The sequence below is a fragment of the Symphalangus syndactylus genome, chromosome 21, assembly GCF_028878055.3.
Source record: "Symphalangus syndactylus isolate Jambi chromosome 21, NHGRI_mSymSyn1-v2.1_pri, whole genome shotgun sequence".
Taxonomy (NCBI): Eukaryota; Metazoa; Chordata; class Mammalia; order Primates; family Hylobatidae; genus Symphalangus; species Symphalangus syndactylus.
In genome coordinates, this window is record NC_072443.2 from 65,763,186 (window position 1) to 65,789,999 (window position 26,814).

The 26,814-nt window shown below is 37.4% G+C and overlaps 1 protein-coding gene across 12 annotated transcripts in view; it reads right to left on the reverse strand.

Moving 5' to 3' along the window:
- Positions 1 to 26,814, reverse strand: part of CNTN4 (contactin 4) — a 985,842-nt gene that overhangs the window by 362,450 nt on the left and 596,578 nt on the right. The window contains exon 1 of one of the 12 annotated variants that reach the window (XM_063630717.1): positions 21,714 to 21,733. The exons of the other annotated variants lie outside the window; for them this stretch is intronic. The gene's annotated coding sequence lies outside the window, so the exon portion shown is untranslated. Of the gene's footprint in view, positions 1 to 21,713; positions 21,734 to 26,814 lie in introns of those variants that run through there. 12 annotated transcript variants of the gene reach the window in all.

A 26,814-nucleotide genomic window follows, 5' to 3' on the forward strand; every position in this document is an offset into this window, starting at 1 on the left:
AACTAATATTATACCTAGTGCTAATAATTTATTTTTTAATCAGTGCCTTTTCAAGAAGAAAAGTAATGATATCTATATATATTGAAAATCAGACGTATACCTGGCTCTGGTATTAACAGCTGAGAATTCTTTTTTTTTTTTGAGACCGAGTCTGGCTCTGTCACCCAGGCTGGAGTGCAGTGGTGCAATCTCGGCTCACTGCAAGCTCTGCCTCCCGGGTTCACGCCATTCTTCTGCCTCAGCCTCCCGAGTAGCTGGGACTACAGGCGCCCGCCAGTACGCCCGGCTAATTTTTTGTATTTTTAGTAGAGACGAGGCTTCACCATGTTAGCCAGGATGGTCTCGATCTCCTGACCTCGTGATCCACCTGCCTTGGCCTCCCAAAGCCAGCTGAGAATTCTTATGCAGCTCTCTGTACCATGCCTTTGGAATTAATAAATAACAAATTAATAATTAATACATATGTATACACACACATATGTATGTCTGTCTATACATATTTAAATTGCAACACTTTGAGGACTCAGATTACATAGGTGTCTAATACAATGCTCCAGTTATCTTTGATCCTATCATCACTCACATAGTCTTTAGGCTGCAACTTGAGATGGTTAAGGAAGATGTATATTAATGTTCTGTAAGAAACATAGTTTTCTTAAGACTTAAACTTCAACTGTCATCTATGGCCACTTTTAATAAAATACATTACATATTAAAGTATTGTATTTAACATCTCTCATTTCATTTTCTGTAAATGTTCCTGTCTCACAAAAATGTGAACCTATTAATGTATTTTAAAAGTCAATCTTATGGTCCATATCTAAATCCATATTTTATGGGAGTGGGAATAGTAATCTGTTTTTGAACAAGTCCTGCAGGTGATTCTGATGCCTGTTCAAGAGAACCACTCTTCCAGCCTGTACCTTATGAAGTTCTTCCAGCAAAGAATGCCAGTTTTGTCACATTGCATTAGATAACCCATTTTATCCTTTGTTTTGTCCTCTTTCTCTTATTTTCTCTGCTTTCTTGTGCCATTGGAAATCATTTTTGTTGTATTTTTTAAATTGATTTTACTTTTAAAGTCACATCATACTTTCAATTTCTACTATCTATTTTATTGTTATTTACTTTAAAGGGGTCTTGAAATGGTATTGTGTATAACAGGGCATGTGTTCCAGGTCAACTTTTTTTTTTTTTTTTTTTTTTTGAAATGTAGTCTCGCTCTGTCACCCAGGCTGGAGAGCAGTGGCACAATCTAGGCTCTCTGCAACCTCTTCCCCCCAGGTCCCAGCAATTCTCCTGCCTCAGCCTCCCGAGTATTGGGGACTACAGGTGTGTGCCACCACACCTGGCTAATTTTTGTATTTTTAGTAGAGACGGGGTTTCACCATGCTGCCCAGGCTGATCTTGAACTCCTGACCTCAAATGATCCGCCCGCCTCAGCCTCCAAAGTTCTGGTATTACAAGCGTGATCCACCATGCCTAGCCCAGATCAACTTAATCTTGGAAAGAAGCCTAGTTCTTTTTTCTCATCTCTTCTCCTCTTCCCTAATAATTATATGGAGATTTTCTAGACTCAAATTTCCTTTTTCCTGCTTTCTTTATATTTACAGTACCATCTTTTAAACACCTTTTGTAGTGTAATACTTAGCTCTTTTATTTTCAATTTTGTTGGTCAAATAAACACATATAGGGCTATGTTTTGTCCCTCTAAGAATGGCTTTTGCATTTTCTGCCAATTTTGATGTATTGTGCAGTTATCACTGGTTTACAAGTAACTATGATTACAATTTTGTTTTTTTTCTTTCATTTAATGTTTATTTAAGTTAATAACTTCTTTATGGTTTTATTTTTTATCTATAGTTTCTAGTTTGGAGCTCCTATGCTAATATGTTACATGTGGAATTTCTAGATTCCTAGATACTGAAAGTTACTGAAGATTTCTTTGTCCCATAGCACTCTATATCATTTATAATTAGGAACTGTTATGATTGTTTCACATGGGCAAGTTCCATCTTCTTTGAGATTTGATTGTAAGTTAAAAAAGAATAATAATTATACCCTCCAACTAAATACATGTCTTATAAAAATCAAATGAGCTAATGGATATGAAAACTATAAACACATTTAAAAAGGCTAGGTAGTTTTTTCCATTTCATGTAAGCTATTATACTCAGTGATGCACAAACATTGCAATATATACTCATACTGTACCATAACATGCCTAATTTATTTACTCATTCATTCAATCTTAGCTCTGTACCAGGTACTATATTAGGCATACATGACGTAAATGTGAAGGGGAAACCACTCCTGCTCTGGTCTTGTGAAATGCACAATGGACGATCTTAAGAAATTTACTAAACCTTCTCTGTGCCTCTGTTTCCTCATCTGTAGAATTAGGATAATAAGAATAACTATTTCATAGTGCTGTGATAATTAAATTAGATACTACCTGTAAAACCCTTGGAAAAGTAAATCCCATTTCATTTGAAAACTTACAGAAATTACCAGAAGAACACATTCCTGAGAATATTAAGAAAGGACACTCTAGCCACGATAAATGGGTCTTACACTTGGAATCTACTTTGGTACCACATTTCCTTTGAAAAGGCAGGCAAGAGATTGCTGTATATGGAACAAACTACAAAAGAAATCCTTAATGGTTTCATAATATCCTAATGTGGTCAATTTGCGCTGGAAAACTCCTTTGTGTCCTTAAGTATACCCTTCCATACAGTTCATGTGCACATGAACGAGTGCGTGAATACGCCCACACATACGCACCATGTGCTTCAGCGTCTAGGTAAAGTTAATCATACTGCCGTTTCTCAAGAACACTTTCTCTTTCTGGAGGGAGATCACCCAAAAGATGTCCTAGAACACTTTAAGCCTTGGGGTAAATGCTATCCTAACCCTCACACCTTGATAGAGAGCATCTACTACATTCAAGCTGTTTTAAATTTTGCCTAATTATCTGCATGCCAGAGGGCACACGGAGGAACAAGTAGCCATAGCTTATGGAAGAAGTGCAGTTAAGCCTCACCAACTTTGGCTGAGCACAGAATATATTTGTCATAGATTTAATATTATAAAGAAAATACACTATGTCATATTCGTTAATTCAGGCCTACAAAATCATTTGTTGCTTTATCCATACGGATATATACTTGCAGTGTTGGTTTGTTCTTTTACCTACATGTGCCTGTATTCCCACAGTGGACATATTCTCTTTGCTGGTCATCCACTCTGGTTTCCTTTGGTGGCATTACCTCTTCACTTATGGGTGCTGTCACAGTAGGGTATAAATCAAGATGCCTAGCTCTCCCCTAACAAATGGGTGGCCACTGGCACATCTTCAAAGTAAGTCAATCAGACATTGTTCTCTCTCAGATTTTGGATCCTGAGCAATAATACAGAGACAGAAAACAACAAAGCTTAGAGTCCATTCATTCTATTGGCCAGGTTTTCCTGAGAATGCTGTTGATTTTACTGTTACCTAATACCTTTCACTCTACCCTGGCTTCTTTCCTCTGAATCTGGCTAAGATTTCCATAAGTTTGGAGAACTCATGCTAACTTTTCAATCAATTCCTTTTTCACTTAAATTATCTAGAGTCAGTTTCAGTTACTTGTATCATAAAAATCCTGTTTACATTGGTGCAAAAGTAATTGTGGATTTTGCCATTACTTTTAAATGGCAAAAACTGCAATTACTTTTGCAGCAATCTAATAATTAAGGATTCCCGAAAACAGCCATGAAAGAGGAATCACAAGATGAGGACTTAAATCTCAGAGCGTTTATGACTTACTAAGTCATTAACCTTGTTGAGCCCCAGTTATGTCATCTGTAAAACATGGGGTGGGGCTGAGGATGTTATCACTGCTGTCTAGCCCTGTGAAGCATTTGTGAAAATGCTATGCATGCGCTCTCCCCACTGCCCACCTCCCCGTATAGCTCTGGCTCAAACCATTCACAGAGAAAGCAAAACACAAATTGGTAAGTGGATCTTCAGAACCTTCTGAATTACAGCTCAAATGCCCTTTCATCTATGATACCCCACAATGGGGGGGAAACCACTGCATTTTCATTGGCAATGCTCACCACTTTACACACTATTATCCTCACTTATGTCTTCTCCCTCGTTTTGCTTCATCTCCTGCTCTAAAGTTCCACTGAGGTACCATCTATATCTGATTCATTTCTTATTTCCAGGACCAAGATCAGTAACCATAATCAGTCTCTACTCAAAATATACTGGATGCATTTTGCAGAGTGGGCTATTCCTGCCTATGTCCACTCTACAGATGCTAAGTGGAGCAAGGAAGGCCTCAAGCAAAGGGTATAAAAAATTTCTATATATGCTTTAATAAAAATAAGGGAGTACCAGACATAACTCATATCCCAGCAGTTCTATTTAAAACAAAAAGATGTAAGTATGGAATATTATAAGATTTTTCAAAGACACTACTAAATCAGTGGTGAAAACACTGGTATAAAGCATTATTGTATCTATGAGCAATTTCACCTGATCCCGCATCTCAACCACTTTAGACAAGCTACACAAAATCTGGGTGAAAAACAAAAAGAGAAAAATACAGATACAGATAGAAATCAAACCAAAAACCAGACCAAACATGTTCGTTCAGGTGCATAGGTGAAAATAATTCTTACTGCATTCTATTATTATAGTCCCTGATAGAAACTGTTTGCTAAATGAAACTTCTTTCATTTTCATCAAAACTTATGGCCAATTTGAGGGAAGGTTTAATTGAATATCCTCTACTGTAGGGAAAACGAATCAGTAAACTGAAGCGAACTCTTGGAATTGATCCATATAGATGATAAAATCCTTTCTTTTTTTTTTTTTTGCCAGGGGAATTTATTTTAACTCCATCTCAGTGAATCAGATGACAGGCTAATTTCAAACCAACTTAGAAATGAATATTTCTACAAGGCAAAAATATATCAAGAGTCCTTCCTTGCAGGAATGTAAAAAGAGAAACAGAATAAATCCAGGAAGAGGTCAAAGAGCCTCTAGTCTAAGGTTCAACTTTTTTGCATTGTTGGAAATGATGAAAATCTCTGGATTTCACATTTGCTTACAAACCAGATCATGCATTCATTGGTCACCCTCTACTAGAAGGATAATACTGTGATGCACAGGGGCCTGGTATTCTTGCCCCATCTCTTCCTCTAAATATATAACCTTAAGTAAGGGACTTAACTTCCGGATCACAGTTTTATTATCTCTAGAATGAGAGAACTGGACATGATGATCTCATAATGTTATTACGTCTCTAATTTTACCTTTGAAAATAATAGTCTAAGAAAGGCTTTGTATCTGTGAAGGATTTCACATGTGTGCTAAATTTCCAATTCAAGAGTTGCATTGCCTTCAGGCACCATGTCTACTGCTTGCTGTGTAATTTCTCTGTGGCTCAGTAGTGCATGCACTTTATGAAAGTGGAATGATTAGGGTAGGCAGAAGGGCAGGTTCATGCTCAGAGATACCCAGAGTCATAGACAGTTTGCCATTCCATCTGTTTGGTGCAGCATTATGAGAGGAGACATCATCTGCTTCATCAATTCACCCAGTAGCAGAAGCCTGCATAGCTGCTCTGAATTTGTGCAGAGATTCAGTTGTATAATACCAACCATGTCTAAAATGCCAATAATCAACATATTACTGTTGAAGAAGAATCAGGTCCATGAGGCTAAGCCAGATAATCATTAATATATTTAGGCAACAAATATGATTCAGTGTCCAAGGCTTGCTCAAGAGGCTACACTGGTGAAACTACTGAATTCACATATTGTTAATTTCCATTCCAAACTGATCCAAACTCAGTAAATAAAAGTGACTGAAATTCACCTGAAGCATACTGTACTAGCCATTCGGACACTAAGCGCTCCCTGCCAACACTTTGGAGTGAGCAGCGGACCAATTCTGAGGGCAATTGAGTTATTCTCCAAATGTCAGTTCCAAACAAATACTGAAATCAACCAAAAAAGACTTAGGTGCAAATCTATTCTCAATTTACACCTGACTTTTACAAGTTCAAGTGAGTTGCACTTGAAAATGTCAGGTAGATTTTTTTTATGAAGTTGCACATGACTTTCAGGGGCACAGATCTAGTCTGAAGTGGCATTTGACAATGTAGTGCAACATTCAGGAAGGAACTGAGCGGAGAACAGCCAAGTGCCTAGGAGACAGACTGCCAGATGAGAAACCATCAGAAAAACACATCAGACGTGTCCTCCTGCAAATTAACAATGGTGGAAATTTCCACTCCAAAGCTCTCCCAACAAGTCTTAGTCCTCATTAATCTGAAGTTATACCCTGAGGGTGTATTTTGGGACTGAGTGATTAGATTGGGTGACATTTTAAAAGATCATCATCAAATTCTTCCAAGCATTAAGCTAGTCTCTCAATTATAAATTAAATACCTGGGACAGGTATACTAACAATCTAACAATCCCAGGTTCTTTTTTTTTTAGACAGAGTCTCGCTCTTGTCGCCCAGACTGGAGTGCAATGGCACTATCTCGGCTTACTGAAACCTCCACCTCCCGGGTTCTGGCAATTCTCCTGCCTCAGCCTCCCAAGTAGCTGGGATTACAGGAGCCCGCCACCACACCTGGCTAATTTTTGTTTTGTATTTTTAGTAGAGACAGAGTTTCACCAAGTTGGCCAGGCTGATCTCCAACTCCTGACCTCAGGTGATCCGCCCGTCTTGGCCCCCCAAAGTGTTGGCCAGGCTCTTAAAACAGACTCTGCCATGTAGAAATGGCTATTTTTACATATTTTTGCTTTTTATATCTTAAAAGAATGGCTAAATAGCATGATGAAATAGATATGAGGCCAGGAGCTAAGTAACTTCAATTCTTTTATTTGAAACACACTTTCTAGCTGTACGGACTTGGAAACATATGTAGACATCTGACTGGCAAAGAACACTAGCACTGAAACTTAATTTTTTAAAAATTAATCACCACAGAGAACAGCTTCCTATTTCTAAAATAAGTAGAGGGCTCGGTGCCTTCGCTGTGGTCACTCTGAGCTCTAGACCCTTAGATTACTGCGTGGTCCACATGCAGTCATTTAATCTCTAAAACATAAATCCTCAACATAAAGTGCCTCGCAAAGTTCCAGGCTCAGGTACAACACAGGCTTAATCAGAAACTCAAATATATAAATGGAAGGGAAAAGGGAGAGAAAATTAAATATTTAGGTGCCTCCCATATGTATTAGCTTATTCAATTTTCTCATAGCCATAAAAGATATTCCTTATTTACAAAATAGTAAAAGTATGGATTTTATAACTTACCATGAAATAGTATATTCTCTTGACAACCTCTCCTGACTACATCAGTCCTATGATAATTTCTGCAACATCTGAGCAACTACAGTAGTTACTGCATAGATTAGCCACAGCGTTTTCATTTAGGAGTGTGATGATTAATTTCATGTGTTAACTTGGCTTGGCTATCGTACCCAGTCATTTACCAAACATCAGTCCGGATGAATGTTATGAGGTGTTTTTTGGATGTGAGTAACATTTAAATCAGTAGTTTAAAGCAAATTGCCCTGGAACCTGTGGGTGGGCCTCATCCAATCAGTTTAAAGTCTTTAAAGACTGAGATCCCTGAAGAAGGAATTCTCCCTCCAGACTGCCTTTGGACTCCAAGACTGTAACATCAACTCTTCCATGTATCTCCAGACTGCCAGCCTGCCCTGTGCAATTCAGACTTGACAGCCCTCACAACTGCATGAGCCAATTCCTTAAAATAAGTACCTTTTTCTCTCTCCCTCTCTCTCTATGCATCCTATCGGTTGCTTCTCTGAATAAACCATGACTAATTCAAGTGATGGAGAACTTTAACTAGCTTAAGAAAAAATACATATTGTCTGATATAATTGCAAAGACTTAAGATCCATTGTCTTTTGCTCTCTGTATTTTCAGGTAGGCTCTTCTTTGTGGGGACAAACATGGTCACTGGCAACCCCAACCTGACATTCTGCCACCACAAACATGGTAATGAGTAGGCACATCTCCTTTCCACATAGATTCAGCACAAGTTTGAGGGTGGATTTTGAGTAGTCAAACCTGGATCTCTTTAAGTCTGGGAGACAGAAACGGATGCTCAGAAAAAAACAAATGGACTGCTGAAAATAGGACGAGTATAGTTCTCCAAAGAAAAATTAAAATGCTATTGCAAAAGCAGGAGAAACAGTCACTGGGCGGGCATACCACAGATTCTCTACACAGCCCTCAGCACTTAGCTAGTACTCAATACTATAGGCTCTCTTTCCAGGAGCATATGCATGATCTCCTTAATTACACTAAAACGTTATTGAAAAGACATTTTCTTAATAGCTTGTTGTATTTCCCATGGTAATGCACACTGTAAATTCTAAATTTGTCACCCTTCTCCTTAACACAAGTCTGGATGCACGAACTCAAACACCATAGATTAGGCAGGGTGAGCTTTGGTGAGTGATATATAAAACTGAATAAACAGGAGAATAATTTTATTTTTTAATTCGCAACCTTCCCTTCCTAAGTATTCACATACTTTATTAAATGTCACCCATTCATGGCAATTAACTTACCAAATGGCTATCTTAAATTGGGATGTTCCAGATAAAGTTTGGTTTCTAGAATGCAAATAATTCATGAGACACAACTCTTATGAAATAGATGTAAGCCATTCCCTTAAATATCAATAGTATAATGAGAATCATATATTCTACTTTATTCAGGTCAGAGAAGCAATGAAGCATCCTCAAATGGCAAACCTCCATATTAAGAAACTGGAAGAAACTTGACATTGATTTATAACCATACTGTCTCAGTCTCTTTGTGATTCTATAAATAAAACCTGAGACTGGGTCATTAATAAATAATATAAATTTATTTTCACAGTTCTGGAGGCTGGAAAATCCAAGATCAAGGAGTCAGCAAGTTTGGTGTCTGGTGAGGGCTTGCTCTGCTTCCAAGGTGGTGCCTTGAGGCTATGTCCTCACATGGCAGAAGAGCCAAAGAGCAAAAAGCAGCAAACTTTCTTTGAAGCCTCTTTTATAAGTGCATTAATTCATTCATGAGTGTGATGCCCTCATGATTTAAACACTTCCCAAAAGACTTCATCTCTTCATACCACCATGATGAAGTTTCAACCTGAATTTTGGAGGGAACACACATTCAACTCATAGCAATACCTTTAATGATATGTATTACCTAAAACTCCACTTTGCAGAAATTACTTGTTATAATACTTCAGGTCATTATAGTCATCAATGATGATTATTTATGATCTCTTGAAAAGCTAATATGCTGAATAAAGTCCTTGGCCGTAGAGTCAAAATTCTAATTTCCAATAAGAGAATTGGGGCAAAATCTAAGAATTAGAAAATCAGAATGTATTTACATCCACAGATACAGAGATAGACACACATATACACATAATGCATACATGTGTATATACATACATACCTCATAAGCCCTAGTTTCTGCCATTCTCTAGCTAATACTTCACATAAGTAACTATAGTGTCATTACCCCCATCCCTACCACCCTATACTGATTTCATACTTCAGTGCCTTAACTTCTATTGTCTCCCTTCCTATCATTTTTCTCTTGGATAACATTTGCTCATAATTTCAGACTCAACTATGGTGACATTTCTTCTAAAACTCTTTCCCTAAAACCCAGATTGGACTAGATTACCCTTCTGAGTGCTCTCACAGTACCCATTGCTTATCTCTGACGTGACTTGCAGCATCATATTGAAATAATCTGACAAAATGATTGTTTTCTCCTGCCATGTATATACTTTAGGACAACAGAGATTATGCTCTGTTCATCTTCTGTATAACATCCCTTCCTCACAACCCTCAATATCCCTCTGCTGGTGTCTATCACAAAACGTGTTACAGAATAAACTGAGGAGGACATCAAACTGACATCAGATGTTGGAACTGATGTAAACTGTTTAAGAAAAAACAAACAGCAATTTGGAGACCAATTCCTCTGAAAAAGTATTTTGAGTTCTATATACTTGGTCTGAAAAAGGTAAGGCTTAGGGGGTAGGGTGTGTAATGTAAATCTTCAATACTGAAAAGGTGCTGTGCATAAGAGGGGTTTACTTGGTTCTGGAGGCTCCAGGGACAGAACTAGGGCTGGCTGGAAGACGTTAGAGAGAGGCAGTACAAAGCTTACTATAAAGAAGAACTTTCCAATAATTGGGGTTATCTGCAATCAGAAGGTTTCCATTCACTCAGTAATAAGTTTCTCATACACAAATCAAAGGGTCCAAATACACAAAGTCCAACTCTCTCTCTGGGGTCTGCTGTAAGATATTCCTATACTGGAAACAGTGCTACACCAGGACAGGGATGGCTTTTTGCCCAGCACCTGGCATGTAATAGGTAGTCAGTCAATAGATGCACTGACTACATAAATAACGTTGATATTCTTTCCAAAACTAAACATTTACCATATCAAGGACTTTCCCATTTTCTTTCTGCACTTAATTTATAAGATTCCTTTTTAAAATTTAAAAACAAATGGTTCACTTATAAGCCTTCATGGGTAGTAAGAGAGAGGTTGAAGTATACTAATACAAAAACAAATGTTGTGAGGTCTACTCCTCAAACAATATGCTCTTTAAATTTCTATTAAATATAAATAGAACTGTAATGCTACAGCTCAGATATTAGAATAGCATTGTAGGTTTATTTAGTGTTGTTCAATTTCTTTCTTTTTTTTTTTTTTTTGAGACAGGATCTCACTCTGTTGCCCAGGCTGGAGTGCAGTGGCACGACCTTAGCTCACTGCAACCTCTGCGTCCTGAGTTCAAGCAATTCTCTTGCCTTGCCTCCTAAGGAGCTGGGATTACAGGCGTCTGCCACCATGCCCAGCTAATTTTTGTGTTTTTAGTAGAGACAGGGCTTTGCTATGTTTGCCAGGCTGATCTCGAACTCCTGACCTAAAGTGATCCACCTAAAGTCCTGAAATTACAGGTGTGAGCCACCGCACCTGGCCAATGCTGTTCAATTCTTGACTGTCCTTTATGATTTCTGGGAATGCAAAGAAGTATAGAACACAGACTCTGTTTTAGAGAAACTCTAGATCTCTAAGTACACACTGACATAAGATAGAACTCACTGTTATTCAACAAATACTTACTAATTTCCTACTTTGTGCTGAGCACTGTGCTAGACATTTTCAGCTACAGCAGAACAAAACAGCTGTGTTTGGCTTTAAAAGTGGGAATGGTAGGAGCAAAGAACTATGGGAGTTTTTAGACAAGATGGCTTCTGATGGGCAGGGGGAAAGACTTGGCAGATGAGTGGGGTTATGAAAGGTAGACATTAAAGAGAGAGGATTCCAGAAACAGGCAAAGACTTGGGCAAAGGCATACTAACAGGAAAGTATGAGGACTGGAGAGTTTAATATAATTTGAGTGTAAGATGTAAGTAAACGCGCAAGTGGGGCAAAGTCAGATTAGGACTATACTGGGAAGATGAAAGGCACCTAGAAATGCTAGGATAAGAAGAATGTGTCTAATAACAGGAGCAAAAAGTAGCCACTGAAGGTTTGAGAAGTGTCCTTCTTAGAAGTTGGGGTCCAGCAACTCAGAAGGTAGAAGGCAGTGGAAATACCCTTGGGGTACAGAGACTTAGTTTATCAATGAATTCTTGTGATGTGTTTCCTAGTATTCTTGAGAGGACGATGCAATTTCCTCTGTGTGCCCTGATTCATAAATTCTCTCAAACACTAGAACAGCAGAAACTGATTTAAAATATGTACTCTATTTCTTGGAGCAATTTCTTTTATCATTCTTTTCTCCTGGCTAACGTTTATTCATTTTTTCTCTCCAGACTAAAGCTGACTTCTCCTCCAAAACCCTTTCCTGAGAGTCCAGATGGATGAACAGACATTGCTAGGTGCTTCCATAGCATCTACCACATGTTACTATTTAAAACATATTGAAAATTGAAATTTTCTATTTTGGTGGTTTTTGTCAGCATCTATATGCTTTTAGAGGGTAGGGATCAAGTCTTTTTCATCTTTTGTATTCTGCCTGCATCTAAACAGTTTTAAAGAAAACCTTATAAACTCAACCTGAATTGATATTTGATTTAAAGCAACTAAAACTTAACAGGGGCCGGAGGAGATTTCTGTGATAACTCTGTTCTGTATCTTGATATATCTGGGGATTTCGTTGACACAGAAATATGCACTGGTCAAATCTTAAGAAATGGCCACTTAAGATCTATGTGTTTCAAGTTACATAAATTTTAGCTCAAAGAAACAAAAAGCTGTAAATAAAGTATCAAATACTAATTAATGATATGCAGACTATGTATTTAGGAAGACATATGGATATTTGCAGTTTACTTTGCAATGTATCAAAAATAAAGGCGAATTGATGGGTGGATGGAGAATGGATAGCTGGTTATAATAAAATCATGAAGGTAGCATCTCGTTGACATGCATACAGGTGTTCACCATAACATTCTTTTGAATTTCATAGGTTTGAGAATTTTCCTAAGAAAATAATAGAAAAAAATTTAACAAAAATTTTCAATTAGTCTTTAATGTTTAGTCATTAGTTTTTTTAGACTACCATATTTTTAAAAAATTACTCTAACCTTACGGTAAAGAAATGTTAAAATAAAAATAAAAATGAGAGGTCTTTTCTTCATTTGAGCTAAAATTTATATACAATGAAACACAGAGATCTTAATTTTACACATTTTAATTCAGAATTTTTCTATAAAGCTATTTCCCTTTCTTGGCAGAGTCACCACAAGATTAAATGAAATAGTGTTTGCATGTGCCAGTGTGTGTATGACAAAAAATATTTACGAAATAATTTTAAGAAAGAGAGCTGCTCATGATATACTGTTGCAGGATATTTTAGTCAAAGAAATAAACAGCAACAGGCCTCAGAAAGATAAATTTAATCCTAATTTTTATCATACTAAAAAAGACGCAAAAGGAAAAATAGAAAAGATCCCAAGTGTTCCAAAACAACTGATGAAATCAATGCTCCCTCTCTCCAGCCCCAATCCTCAAGGCTTAAATATTCACTGAACTACATCAAGGAGAAAGTAGGCTGGCAGGAAAAGGAAAATTATTGGAACTGCCTGCAGGGAGGGCATAGGTAGCAGAGGTAAAGCACCGGGCACTGTAGGTTTTCACTGCTTTTCCGAAAGGAGAACATCAAACTCTCTTAGAAGCAAAGCTGCTTCTTGCCAATTTTTCCTCCTGCTATTTGCAAAAATACTTAGTCAAGGGATTGCATTTTCAAATATTTGTGAATAAGCAGATAGAATTGCCACTTGCATAGCAAGAAACTTAATACTTCTCATGGGTCCAAGTGTGCCATTTAAGTTTAAGAATCTGAGATTTAATTTATCCAACACACTAAATGAAAATCAACTGGATTGCATACTGCTGCCTAACAATAACAAGGATGCAGGGTGTTGACACTCATCACACCTGGATACTCTGCAAAGCAGTAAGAACAAATGTCACCATCCCTAGCAGGTAGGTATCCAGTTGTCTCAAATGTTGACATATATTCCTGTGCTAACTAACAAAGGTCATAAATATATTTGTAATGGGAAAAAGCACAGGTTGTAGCTCAGTTCAATTATAAACAACAGGAAAAAAAAGCTCTAATAATTGTTTATTTTGCTTGCACATTTTTTGCAGCACTGAAAAACTACATCTAACACTCTTTTGTTAGTGAGACAATTTGCTAGTCAAAATACATATACATACGTTTTAACTTATGCATACGTGCTATTGTTGTTGATAGCTATGCTAATTACTATATTCCCCTGGGGCAATGGCTTCAGGTAAACAGGGTGATGAAATATTACTGCGCAAGGACTAGATCCTGCAATTAATAGCTTCTATTACTTTCCAGTGAGTTCCTCATTCTCAGTATCCTAGTGGAGAAAACTCCCACCTTGATTTCAGGCAGCTTGGAACTGAGATAATGTCCTGAAGCCACATAACAGACTTCCTGCTATTATTCCACAATGGGACTAAAAATGAATCTTTTTCCTCTTCTTTCCCTCTACCATCCTCTTCCTCTTTGTTATTACACCACTGTAGAAGTGCTGGGTAAATTTTCAACAAACTATGAGGGCATGTTATAGCTAAGGTGATTTATAATACGATCAATGAGGAATAAAGTAATATAACTAATAATTTTGAGAAGTTGTTGAGGGATGCCTCAAAGACATCAACACATTCGCTCATAGAACTGAAACTGAGATATGCCGGGGTAACTGCCAATGCAGAGAGACAAGCCATACATATTAAAAAATAGCACATATAAAAACTAAACACTGATTCCAAATGCAAGACCCACACCAAAGATCACAAGGGCAAAGGTGATTATTTGTGATGAAGCACTTTCTCACGGGAGTTGACAGGCTCTTTCTGTAAAGGGCACAAGAGTAAATATTTTAAGTTTTGTGGGGCAAGGGTTTTTTGTTACAACTATTCAACTCTCTACACCTATAGCATGAAAGTTGCCTTAGGCAATATGCAAAGGAATGAGTGTGGCTGTGTTGCAATAAAACTTTATTGGTGGACACTGAAATTTGAATTTCATAGAATTTTCATGTGTTATGAAATGTTAATATTCTCCTTTTGATTTTTTACAACTGAAGTCTTAGTCCATGTGTTGTACAAAAATAGACAACTGTCAGGATTTGCCCCACAGGCTATAGTCTGCTGAACCTGCTCTAGGAGGTAAGGCAGTCAAGATTTGTCACTTGATGATGGATAATGACCCTTCCCCATAAATAAAGAGGATATTGTTGAGGATGGTAAAGGCAGCAACAGCAACCCCTTTCATGGATGGAATACCGATTATTTGCCTAAATTGTGATGTTGCCATTATTACCCCACTTACTGATGATAAAATAAGGGTTAGAGAGTTAAATAACCTACCTAAGGTCCCATAGCTAGTGTGGGGCTACATATCTGGACAATTTCAAAGATCATGCTCATTCTGATATGCTAAACAGCTTCTCTTAGAAATGAACACACTTGGGACTTTACTCCAGCCACCTTTGTCTCCTGATGAGAATATTCGTGGGGAAGGATGCATGTACCCAAAAGGGGAGCAATTTTACCTCTAATTACCTGTCCCAGAGAATATAATTTAACTGAAATGTTACTTGTAGCAAAATATCCAGAAGCTGTAGAATACACACTACCTGCTAATAGAATGTAAACTTACTTTGGAAAACCTATTGCCCTAATATCTTATCACAGGAATTGGAGATTATAAAGACAAGAGGACATTTATTAGCTCATCTGGACCTCATAGGCTGGTATGACTGCTTTTCTAAGTTTATGTGTTCAGTTTTCCCCTGAGCAACAAAAATAGAAAGTAGTGAGAAGACATATCATCTTAGTTCTTGGGCATAATGAAAAAATACACACAGACACAAACACACACACCCCTACCTCACAGGGTATGACTGGGTTTTCATAAAGAATATATGTGAAACAGTGAACCAGTAAGAATTTTTATGTATGTGCTAGAGATAGGCAAGGATTGCTCTGTGACCTTATAGAAACCCTGAATTCATATTGTGGTGTATAGGAGAGAGGAGGTAGAGGAAACTGGAGCCAGAGCACGGCGTGAAAAATGTAGATCTCATATCAGTTTCTCTACTGCTAATTCTAGAGTGGATTTCAGAGAGTTTGCTCCATTCTGACCTTCTGAGCCACTACTTTCCTACAGATTAATTGCTCTCTGGTATCCGTTCCCTCCTTCCCTCTCTGCCTCTGTTTCTTTCTCCTGTAAGGAATGGTAAAAGGTCATTGAAAAGCAGATGGTCTCTGGCAAGATGCAGACGAATGGGTTGAGGCAAGTCACAAAAAAGAATGGCAAGTTTCCTCTGGACTGGGAAGGAAATGTGGTTCTGTGGGAGTCAGGCATTTGCGTGGAGCCAAAATGCTCCCTCTACCACAGGCTTGCTCCACGATGTGCCTAGGGAGGTGCTATCCAAACTACTGATGTTATAACTTCAGTGAGGATTCTTTTTCTAGTGGCAGATAACTGACAGCAGCCATATTTCAAGAAACCACTTGGGATCTGACAATGGGAATGTCAGCAGCAACTTTGACTGGAATAGATCTCCTTCCCCATTTTCTGTGTACAACGCTAGGAGTTGGGTTGGCTCCCATAAGAATAGAAATGCAACTTCCTTAGCAACCTGGCAAGAATTGGATGGAGGTTGAGAGTCAGAACTAAGTTGCTTTCAAGGAAATCAAGAAGTGATGTTTCACACACTGCTGTTACTTTCTTATGTCTGCAAACTTCTGAACTCTCTGTCGTGTTATACTAGATTCCAGTCTCAATTGTGGATGACTGTTTAATTCTGAGGTGCTACATTAGACCTCTGTAAGGACATATCTCCTCATCTTGGACCTGTTCTGTAGCTTAATGATTCCTAGATTGTCACCTTTTGCAACGTTCTTAATGCTCAACCATGACTAGTGGCTGGGCCACAGAAATGTTTAGCTCACTGGCCTGGGTTCAGGAAATGGCTCCATGCATTCCCAGTGTGGTTACAAAGACCCAAGTAGGGAGCTAAGTTTGAGAAACACTTAACTAGGGAAATGTGCATTTTCTGAAAAATTTTCAGCTGGTAACTGGATGAGACTATTCATGCCTCTAACCTTGTTGAAGAGTTAACCTTGCTGGATGTTTCCTCATTATCAAGCTGTCTGCACTGATCTGCTGTGTTAATAAATGTGGGCTCAAGTTAAGAGCCTTGTCCGATAACAGGAATCACATCTCATTCCAGAGTAAATATCCCTGTCCTTCTACCACCATCAAGGAGCTGTGTGCATATGATATACTTCTGCTTTGTGTGTATACACACATTTGCAATTATTTTAATTCCATGTATTTGGAGTGATAAAATACAGCTTGTGTAATCGGTAATTGGCTGTTGCTGAGCCTGGCATGACTCGTAGCTTTCACATCAAATGATTCCTTTGGTTCTTGGGTGGAGGGTGGTGCCTGAGGACCTTTTCATTTGGTTGAATGACAAACTGTGTTTGGGAAAAAAACTCAATGTGGTCCAAAGGAAAATACTGAAAAAATAAATATGTCTCTCAATAGGTAGAAATAAGCAGATTATTTTTTAAAAGGCACTGTTCAAACACAACTGCAATAAATAAGTTTATAATTTCTTCAATAACTGTGTACTGTATTTTCATATTTTAGTAAGTTATCAAAGTAGTTACAGATTTTTATTTTTTTTATTTTTTGTTGTTATTGTTGTTTCGATTCCCATCCAGATACAAGTACTCAACTTTTCTGTTCAATTGAGAGCAAATGTACCAGTCAGTACCTATGTTAATAGCTAAAGATTCTAAGACTTAGGAAGAACAGTGTCACCTGAGTTCTATCCTCCCTGTGATATTAACTTATTGTCAACTCTGAACAATGCTTCTTTGAGTTTCACTGCCCTGGCCTCTTTGAGTTTCATTCTCTCCATTTGTTAAATGAATAAATAATTGGTAAGATTTCTTCCTACACTAACATTAGATGGCTTCGTCTCTCTAATAACTTGATGAAAACCCTATCAAAAAGTCGTACTTTAAATTCTCATTCAATTACAAAAAGATTGACTGAATGATCAACAGAAGAGAATGAAATCAAAGGCATAGATATATGTTTACTATTGTCTATTAGATATTATTTTTTGAGACAGGATCTTGTTCGGAGTGGAGTGCAGTAGTGCAATCTTGGTTCAATGCAACCTCCACCTCTTGAGCACAAGCAATCTTCCCAAGCAGCTGGGACTACAGGCACATGCCACAATGCCCAGATAATTTTTGTATTTTTTTTGAAGAGATAGAGTCTTACCATGTTGCCCAGGCTGGTCTCAAACTCCTGGGCTCAAGTGATACACCTGTCTCGGTCTCCCAGAGTGCTGAGATTGCAGGCATGAGCCACAGCACTTGGCCTTGTCTAATATATACTGCAAATAAAAATGTCTACAGAAGACAGGCTGGCATGTACATGGGTGAAGTTGTTGAAGAGCAAGTGGTAGGAACTTCAGGGAAACAAAGAGCATGTGTCCTGCCTATATAAGGCAATGTCTGCTCAGCTTCAGGCTATTGCTGCACTGTAGACTTGTAACTCCACTCTTTTTATATCACCAAGGGAAATCAGAAACCCAGACTTTTCTGTTAGATCTCCTGATATTTAAATGATGGAAACTCTGTGTGGGCAAACATTGGTAGGCTAAAGAAAAATCATTGTTCCCTATTTAAAGTCTGCCCTTTTCACAGACAAAGTCATAGCTACCTGTGGCTTCATTAATATCTCTGAGCTAAGGAATCTCAAACCTAAATCTTTAGCTTGGTTCTCATTCCTAAACCTCAGGTCATATTGTTAATGACCTCCAAAGCATCTCCACTTGGACACCATCACTTTTTGGTGGCAATGATTTGTACACTGTTTGTTTTCTCCCACAGCATGTAGGAAGTCAACCCAGAGTGGGCAGATGCTAGTGTAAACTAAAACTGGCTTATAGAAGTGATAAGAAAGTCTGCAGCAGAGAATAGCACGGTCAAACTTTGCATGTGCTCAGAGCACAGGACTTAGAAGTTGGGGTGGTACAGCTTTAGGGAAATGTGAAAGCAGAGACCATCAAGAGAGAAGGGTGTAACACACATAGACACACAGACACACACACAAATGGTAACCATGTAGAGTGATGAATATGTTCATTAGGTTGATTGTGGTGATCATTGTATAATTTATGCACAATATCAAACATCAAACAATTTTATATGTTAATTATATCTCAATAAAACTGTTTACAAAAAGAAGAAGGAAAAGAGAAAAAGAAAAAAGGGCATAGAGATTTGGAGCTGAGGAATGGATGGAGTAACCGGGAAACTATATCCTGGAGGAGATGGGGTGTGTGTCGGGGGTAGGGTTGGGTGGAGTGGGTGACATGGTCACTGCCTTTAAACATTTGCTGTGGTCTCTCCTACTGTTAGAAGCACTGGACTTACTTTGCTTTTTAATCCAAAAAAGCAGAAGTTATAAGGAGGTAGATTTGGATTGATGTAAGGGTTAAATACTGCTAGAAGGGCATCTCATTATCAGGCTGCATGCATCATGCATATTGCTAGCTTCCCCTACAGTACTCATCTGCTTTCTTAATAAATATACTCTCAAGTTAAGGGCCTTATTCAGTAACAGGACTCCCTGACCACTCCAGAGCAAATATCCTTGTTTTCCTACCAACAGTGAGGGAGCTAGTTTTCTGTACAGGATGTATTTCTTTTTGTGTGTATTCACACTTGCAATTATTTTCATTCCATGCACTCTGGGATTAAAATACAACTTGGGTAATTGTGAATTGGCTGTGCATTTTCTCCAAACAAAAATCAGTTTAGTCTGTGGTTTGGGTTTTCTCCTGCCCAAAATCACAGAGTATAATATTGCTAACTGAAACTGGAAATTGGAATAGAAACACAATGGCAAAAAGTCCACTAATGTAAACCCAAACCACAGCCACCTGCTCTAAGGCTCTTTAATTCCTTTATAATGTGATTTAAATAACAAAGGGAAAGCAAGGCTTTAATCTAGCAAGGAAAAACAGATAAGTTTGATGCTTCAACAGGAACAACAACAAAAAAACACGAAGAAAAAAAAATCCCAACACAACTCAAAAAATAAAAAGCCGTTAGGGTTTCTCATTTAAATCAATACCATGACCTATGAAGATTACTTGGGTTTTTAATCTCCAAACTATTTGCATAATTGTCAAAACAGCCATATTTGTTTGGAAGGATCCTTCAATTTTTCTAAGTCTTTTCTTAGTACAAGACCAAATGCTCTTGTATTGTATGGGACAATGCTAGCTCCTAAATTGAAATAAAACTAGATGCAAGAAAGTAGGGGAAAGAATTATACTGTTCCCTTTGGTTTCCTTGAGGATTTACATGTATTCTTGAATTTGAAGATCATCATTACCATTTTTATCACCAATTGAAGGTAATAGAAAGTGGATTAGGACACATCAAGTATTCACTCCCCATTACTTCTCAAATCTTGATGCCAAAGTTACTTCTCTTCAAATCTCCTCTTCAGTTCTGCAATAAAAGTTACCTTGCCTTTTTATTCCCATTACTTGACCCTGATAAAGATGATTCATGATGTGGACATTTTTAGGTTAAAGACTAGATGGTAGCTAATGTAGATACAAGGAAAAGGTGACAGATAAATATTACTGATGTTAACGTATATGTATACACATGACCATAGCTAATTGCCATGTAAAAAAAAAAAGCTAATCGCTAAGTAAATGTACTTTTCATTTCACAAGAATGTAATCTTCACGTTTCACAAGTTCAGATAAGTATAAATGATCACACTGATCCCTGGCCTGGCTAATTATACTTTTAAGTATATTCTCTTCTTTGTTTCCCCCTAAATCTTCTTGCTTGAGCACTCCTGATTCCTTTTATCATTTTAATCTGTACAATGACATGTTCATACTGATTACAACAAAACAACATGGGCAACAAATTTTTGTTAAACTGTTTTAAATATGACCATGGACAAGGAAAAAAATGTTGAAGCTTATATAAGTACTTTAAAAAATAATTTAGGAGAACTAGTATTTATAAGTGAAGAGAAAAACGTTTACTCTTAAAACAAAGTTAGCTGATACTCTTTGGCTAAATCTAGATGCAATTTTGTCTGACTTGCTCAGAGTCCACGCTTATTAGCCCCAGGATTTATGCTGAGATCTTTAACTCACTATTAGACCTTCAAATGCGTGGGTCCAGCATTAGACTCTACTGTAGGCCATACTTAGACAGAAACAGACAAAACTGGTCATTGGGGTCCACCTCTACCACAAACATATTTGAAAACCATTTTATGCCACTTTGTATAATTTCTCCTTTTTTTTTTTTTTTTGTTTCCAGCAGCTGGTCTGTAGAACTCATTGTTTCCTTACTCCCCTAGCTGTCCAGGATTCTCAGCTGCAATGCTTCCATTAGGCTGGCCTGTTCTGCTCCCTGCCTTCTTAGCTCTTTTTTCCTCAATGGGATTCATTCATCTTACTCTCCTCTTGAAGCCTTGCTAAATGATTGGCTTTCAAATCCCTAATTCACATGGCGTGCTAATGGATGTTAATGGCTTCCCCTTGTATTTAAATTTTAAATGGAGTCTCCTACATATACACTGGAAACCAAAGGAATAAATATTTAATAGTGTGAATTGCAGGGAAACTGGTGAAAGATGTTTCAGAGCCAGTGTTCCCCTTCACTATTCCTAATCAGTTTAAACCCTGCCCTTAAGGTGGATTCTTTAAACGATATGTAAACACCTTTCTCAAATTTGTAGGCTTAAGACTCATCGTGGGGAATTTCTTTAAAAGGCTAGCTTTGGGACCTGTCCCCAGAGACTCTGTTTTGGTAGGTTTAAGGTAGAGCCCAGGAATCCACGTTTTTAAGAAGTAACACAAGTGATTCTATGGCAGGTGGTGCTAAAAGGACGTTTTAGGAAATAACCACTACCTGAAAGGATATTGGAACATTCCTAGGGAAGAAACAGAATGCAAGTCTTAGATTACTTATATATGTTTACCTTTGCTCAAATGTCAAAATAATCAAAAAGATTTACTACCTTACTGGGTTCTTGTTCTGTTCCACAATTTTTTTTTCTGATAAACAAGTTAATACTGTACTACTGTTAATCATCACCATCTTCATCACCATTATTAACACCAATAATAATGGAAAAACATTCGAAGTGTGTTCATTTATGTAAGGCACTGGTCTAAATGTTTACATACATTAACTCATTTCATCTTCAACATGTGGACGTGTGTTCAGAGAGACCAACTGACTTATATTCAAGAATAAGCATGTAATTATATTTCTATCATTGAAAACTAATATCATGAAGATCACATCATCAACAAAACTTTCGATAAAAGCTGCTGAGACTGTCCATCTGCGTGTGTGTGTGTGTGTGTATGTGTGTGCAGGTGAGAGATGTGGATTTGTCCAGGGTCTATCAATCTTGTCATGACTGTTTTTTCAAGTCAGCAGCCTTATCTTTACTTTTACTCCACTCAATCTCTTCTTGTCATTTTCCCTTTCTGTCTGAAAATAACTATACCCAAGTCTGCAAAGCATCGTCTTTCTATTCCATTTCTCATTGTAAAGAGTTTGTGACACTCTGGGAGATGGGCAAGCTATAAAAATAATGGTGGTGGATTGTTTTGTCTTATAGAGAATCTAAGGAGAGAAAACGTCTCCACACAGGAAAGTGACAAGACAGACCTCAGTCATTCTGAATGATGGGGTCAGTGATTGGTATGGTCTGTCCCAGTCTCTCCCTTAGTTTCAGAGTGTCAAATGCACATTTGGATGCTGGCAGCAGAGGAAATCTACCCTGTGAAGGATAAGGGCAAAATTTGTTGTTGCTAAAGGCTTATCCTTGAAATGAAACTGGGAAGATTGGGCACTTTTGTTGGATTAAGTGAGGACTAATAATAGCTAAAAGGCAGGCCATTGGAAATGGACTCATGATATGATATGATACAGGGTGCAATTTTCAGTAATTAGGAATTTGATCCTTTTTGTCCAGATCTTTATTCAACCAATTCCTACCTTTCAGTCTAGATCTTTAATTAACCCATTCCAGGTATTCAAATAGAGCTATTCTCCATTTTCTATATATACTTTATGCACTTTGCTTCCATATTGTTACCTAAAATTGCCTTTGTTTTTAGGCTAGTGCATGTCCAAATTGTAACTACTCACTGAAGTGGGCGTCTGTAAACTAAATGCACATGGATTACCTTAGAAAGAATCCATAAATTACTGAAATTAAATACAACATGCTGGGCTTGTAAATTTTGCAGGTAAGAAACAATTATTTTCATCACATGACTAAACGGGTCTCTGACATCCTCAGTAAAAAAAAAGTTAAGAACAATTGTAACCTAGAGCCTAGTTAACGAGCCACCTTTTCCATAAAGAGGTCCTTGATCTTTTCAGCCCACAGGTAGAAAAGGTTGACAGAACCGCCTTCAAGGCAAAATGCAACACCTTTCTTCAGAAGATTCCTCCAAGAGATCATAAATGTTTCATGGTCAAGGAGTGTTATTTATATATTCTAGAATTCTCAGTATCTGTAGACAATAGGGACTCATGTTCTTTCACTTGTACTTTATTTTCTTGCAACACTTATCAATGGCTTTGCACCTAGTAGAGGATTTATAAATATCTGTGAATGGATAACAATTCATATTGGGAGATCAAACACAAAAATATTAAGTGAATATCCAAAAAATATCCCATTCTAGTATTTTATGTTTACAGTAACACTCAAAATGGAGGAATTTATTTGTTCCCAAGGTATCTGGAAAAATATTCATCTTATTCTTTTCCAAAATGTAAGTCATTTTTCAATTATAACAAGATACATGTTGTTGACCAATCTAGTAATTAAACAGTATTTTAGGATGAAGCAAATTTATGGCAACAAATAATGAAAATGGCACATCCATTTAAGAGAGTTTATATAATCACCTGCCATAGAAACTGAGTGATTATTAGAAAATATTTCTATATATATATGTTTATACATGAAAATATATGGGGTATGCACACAAACACAGGCACAAATATATACAGAATATACATACATATGTATACATACATGGGGTGCACATATATCAAGTTCATCATATACGGAAAAGGTACAACCTACATATTTAGATACTTAGGTTGGGTTCCATTGGAAAGATACATAATTCAGGAAGGCCAGTGAGTGGCATCTACTTGTTTTTGGACCTCTAGCCATATAAGTTCTGCGGTCTCTTTACCCTCCTCTCCACCTTCTCTAAGTCATCTCCTGATCCTGTTGCTATGGCAGGTATTTGAGAGCCCATGTGCCCTTGCACAGCTGGTGAGATCACACGCTGCTGCAGGGGTGCGGCAGTGAGATGACAAAAAACATTTAGAAATTCTGTATAATTACTCAATAGGCTAATCTCTACTCTAAACTTCTAGGCCATAGCTTATGTGCCGTGCTTTTGGCAATTTGTAGCATCCTGCCCCATGGTATTACTAGAACTATTATCTGAGACTGTTATTAAATTAGATATTTATGTACTGCCTTCTCAGCCAGGTTTTAAAATCCTCGGGTGGCGGGCCATATCTTGCAGGTTTTCCTGGTACCAAGAATACTTAATACAAGGCACAACCCCCATTAGAGTCTAAATAATCTTTAAAACTCAAGATTCATTTTCTAAAAGCATTCCCTATACATTTTGTATTTTAGCCATAGATATGACATTGCATTTTCTTCATAACATATACAAGTTTAAATCTGTTTTTCTTAATATGAAACCAATATTTACAACTGTAGAACATCTAGAAAACAGAAAACACACAGAAGAAAATGGAAAGTACCTGTAAATCTACCACCAAAGATAATTAGCATTAGTAAATTACTGTTACTGTTATTTCCTTTTTTCCTCTGTATTTTTACATGTATAAAACTGGTATCCAACTTTATATGGAGATTTTCATTATGTTTATATACATTGCAATCCAAGCACCTATCCACGTCATTATTCTTCAAAAACATAATTTTTAACAGATGCATAGTGTTTCATCCTATAGTTATTACATAATTCATGTAATCATTGGGCTACAATTATTTGTGTAGACTGTTAATGAAGTTTGTCAAATATGCTGTGAGAGACAATTTTGAATATAAAGAATTGCACACATCTCTGATTATGAAATATATTTCTAGAAGAGGAAATAGTGAGTCTTCTAACGTGTTTTGCCAAAAGTGTCTACCCATTTGCAGTCCTGCCAACAGTGTGCAGAAAGCCTGCCTCACTGTATCCGAGCCAGGACTGAGCACCATCATGTTTTCCAATCTTTGACAATTTGCTAACATCATATTCATTTATACATCTGACTCTTGCTCATCTTGTTACTTCTTCCCAGCATGCCCTTTCCCCAGTTCTTATTTGTCCAAAACTACCTTCAAGGCAGATTTCAAATAATCTCCCTCTTTTTGAAGCCTTGCCTCACTTGGCTGATTTGCTTTCTATGTGTTTTCACAGAGATGGGTTCATATATCTATTACACCACATATTATAGTCTAGCTTATATTATATTTAGTTGGATGAGTTTCTTTTGTATTGTATTATAAATTGCTGAAGGCAGGGATTCGCTTTCACCCAACCATCCCTTGCTCCCAGAACCTAATAATACAGTGCTGGCAAACGTAATGAACATTTAGTACTTTTTTAAAAAGTCAAGTAACTTATAGCTTCTAAAAATATTTAATAATTCATTCATTAATCCATTCCAAAATGTATTTAATGTCAAATACTAGTTAAGCAAATGACAAATAAATGATAAGCAAAATTAGAAATTACATCTACCCTCAAGGATACTTCATTTATTGGGTGAGGCAGACAATAAAAAAATCAACCACATAAATTGCAATGATAGTGAGAATGAATGATGTCAAGGAAAGGTATGTAATATATAGTTATGGAAGACTTCTCTGAAGAAGTGACCCAGGAGATCAGGTCTGAGAATGTTGGAGGGGAAAGATTGGGTAGAAGGAACCAAGAGCTAATGCATCCTTTTCCTAATCTGGCCATTGGATCTCGCTTCTCATCCAACCGGATGACCTGTTCAGGGTGACCCCAGTATAATCCCATACATACAAAAATTGGCAAATCCATTCTAACAACTATCCAAGGACTCTTAAAGAATAGCTTTACTCTGGCTATTCTTTTTAGGATCGAATTTCATCCATAATCATCACACTTCCATGCCCCTCAGAGACGTCACATAATGCACTGAATGACCAGAGTGCATTTGTTCACTGTCCTTTATCAACTAAGAAAAAATGTGCTTCCTACTTCTTTGTCTGGTTGATGGGCTGAGTCTCTGCCCTATTCAGTATGAGCTGCCACATACCAGACACAAATCAATATGCCCTACTCCCCCTCAGTCACGGGATTCAAGGTATTCCAATAATTAAGCATCAATGTGTGTGCAGAAAAGGCAATATCCCCAACGATTAGTGTTAAATTTAATTAACTACCTCTAAAATAAAATGACACATAAACTTTGTAATTAAGAATAATTCTTAATTAGGAAACATTTGACAGATAGGCAGGAAAAAGAAACAGGATGGAAAACAGCTGATTAAGATGGGGAATTAAGCACCTCATTGAAGATATTAGCAAGCCCTGTTTTGTGTTTATTTAATTTTCAGGGCATTCAGTGAACTGAAATTCAAAACAGATATATAGGGGAGAATTTCAATAAAACACGGGTGCACTTTTTCAGTTTAATGTAAAAATGTACCTTTGTAGCTAAAATGACAGCTGCACTTTTACCCCCTTGATCATCCAAGTAAAGAAAAGGAACCAGTTTGGTGGCGAGTTACCACATCTGTTGACTTTCTAAGGCAAGAGAAAAGCCGTGCAGTCCTACAGACTTAATGTGGGCCTGCTTCATAAGACATACAGCTCTTTTCCTATTACTGGCATTTGATGAAGTTTCCTTGCTATCTCATGGGCCTGGCATTTGGAGGGGCCAAATTGTATCTAGAGCTATTTTACTTCATTCTGATAAACCAACCATGCAAACATGGCCTGAGGAATCCTAGTAAATGGAAGATACAGCATAGGAAATAAAGCAGAAAGGTAATCTGCAAACAGGGTCACTTTATG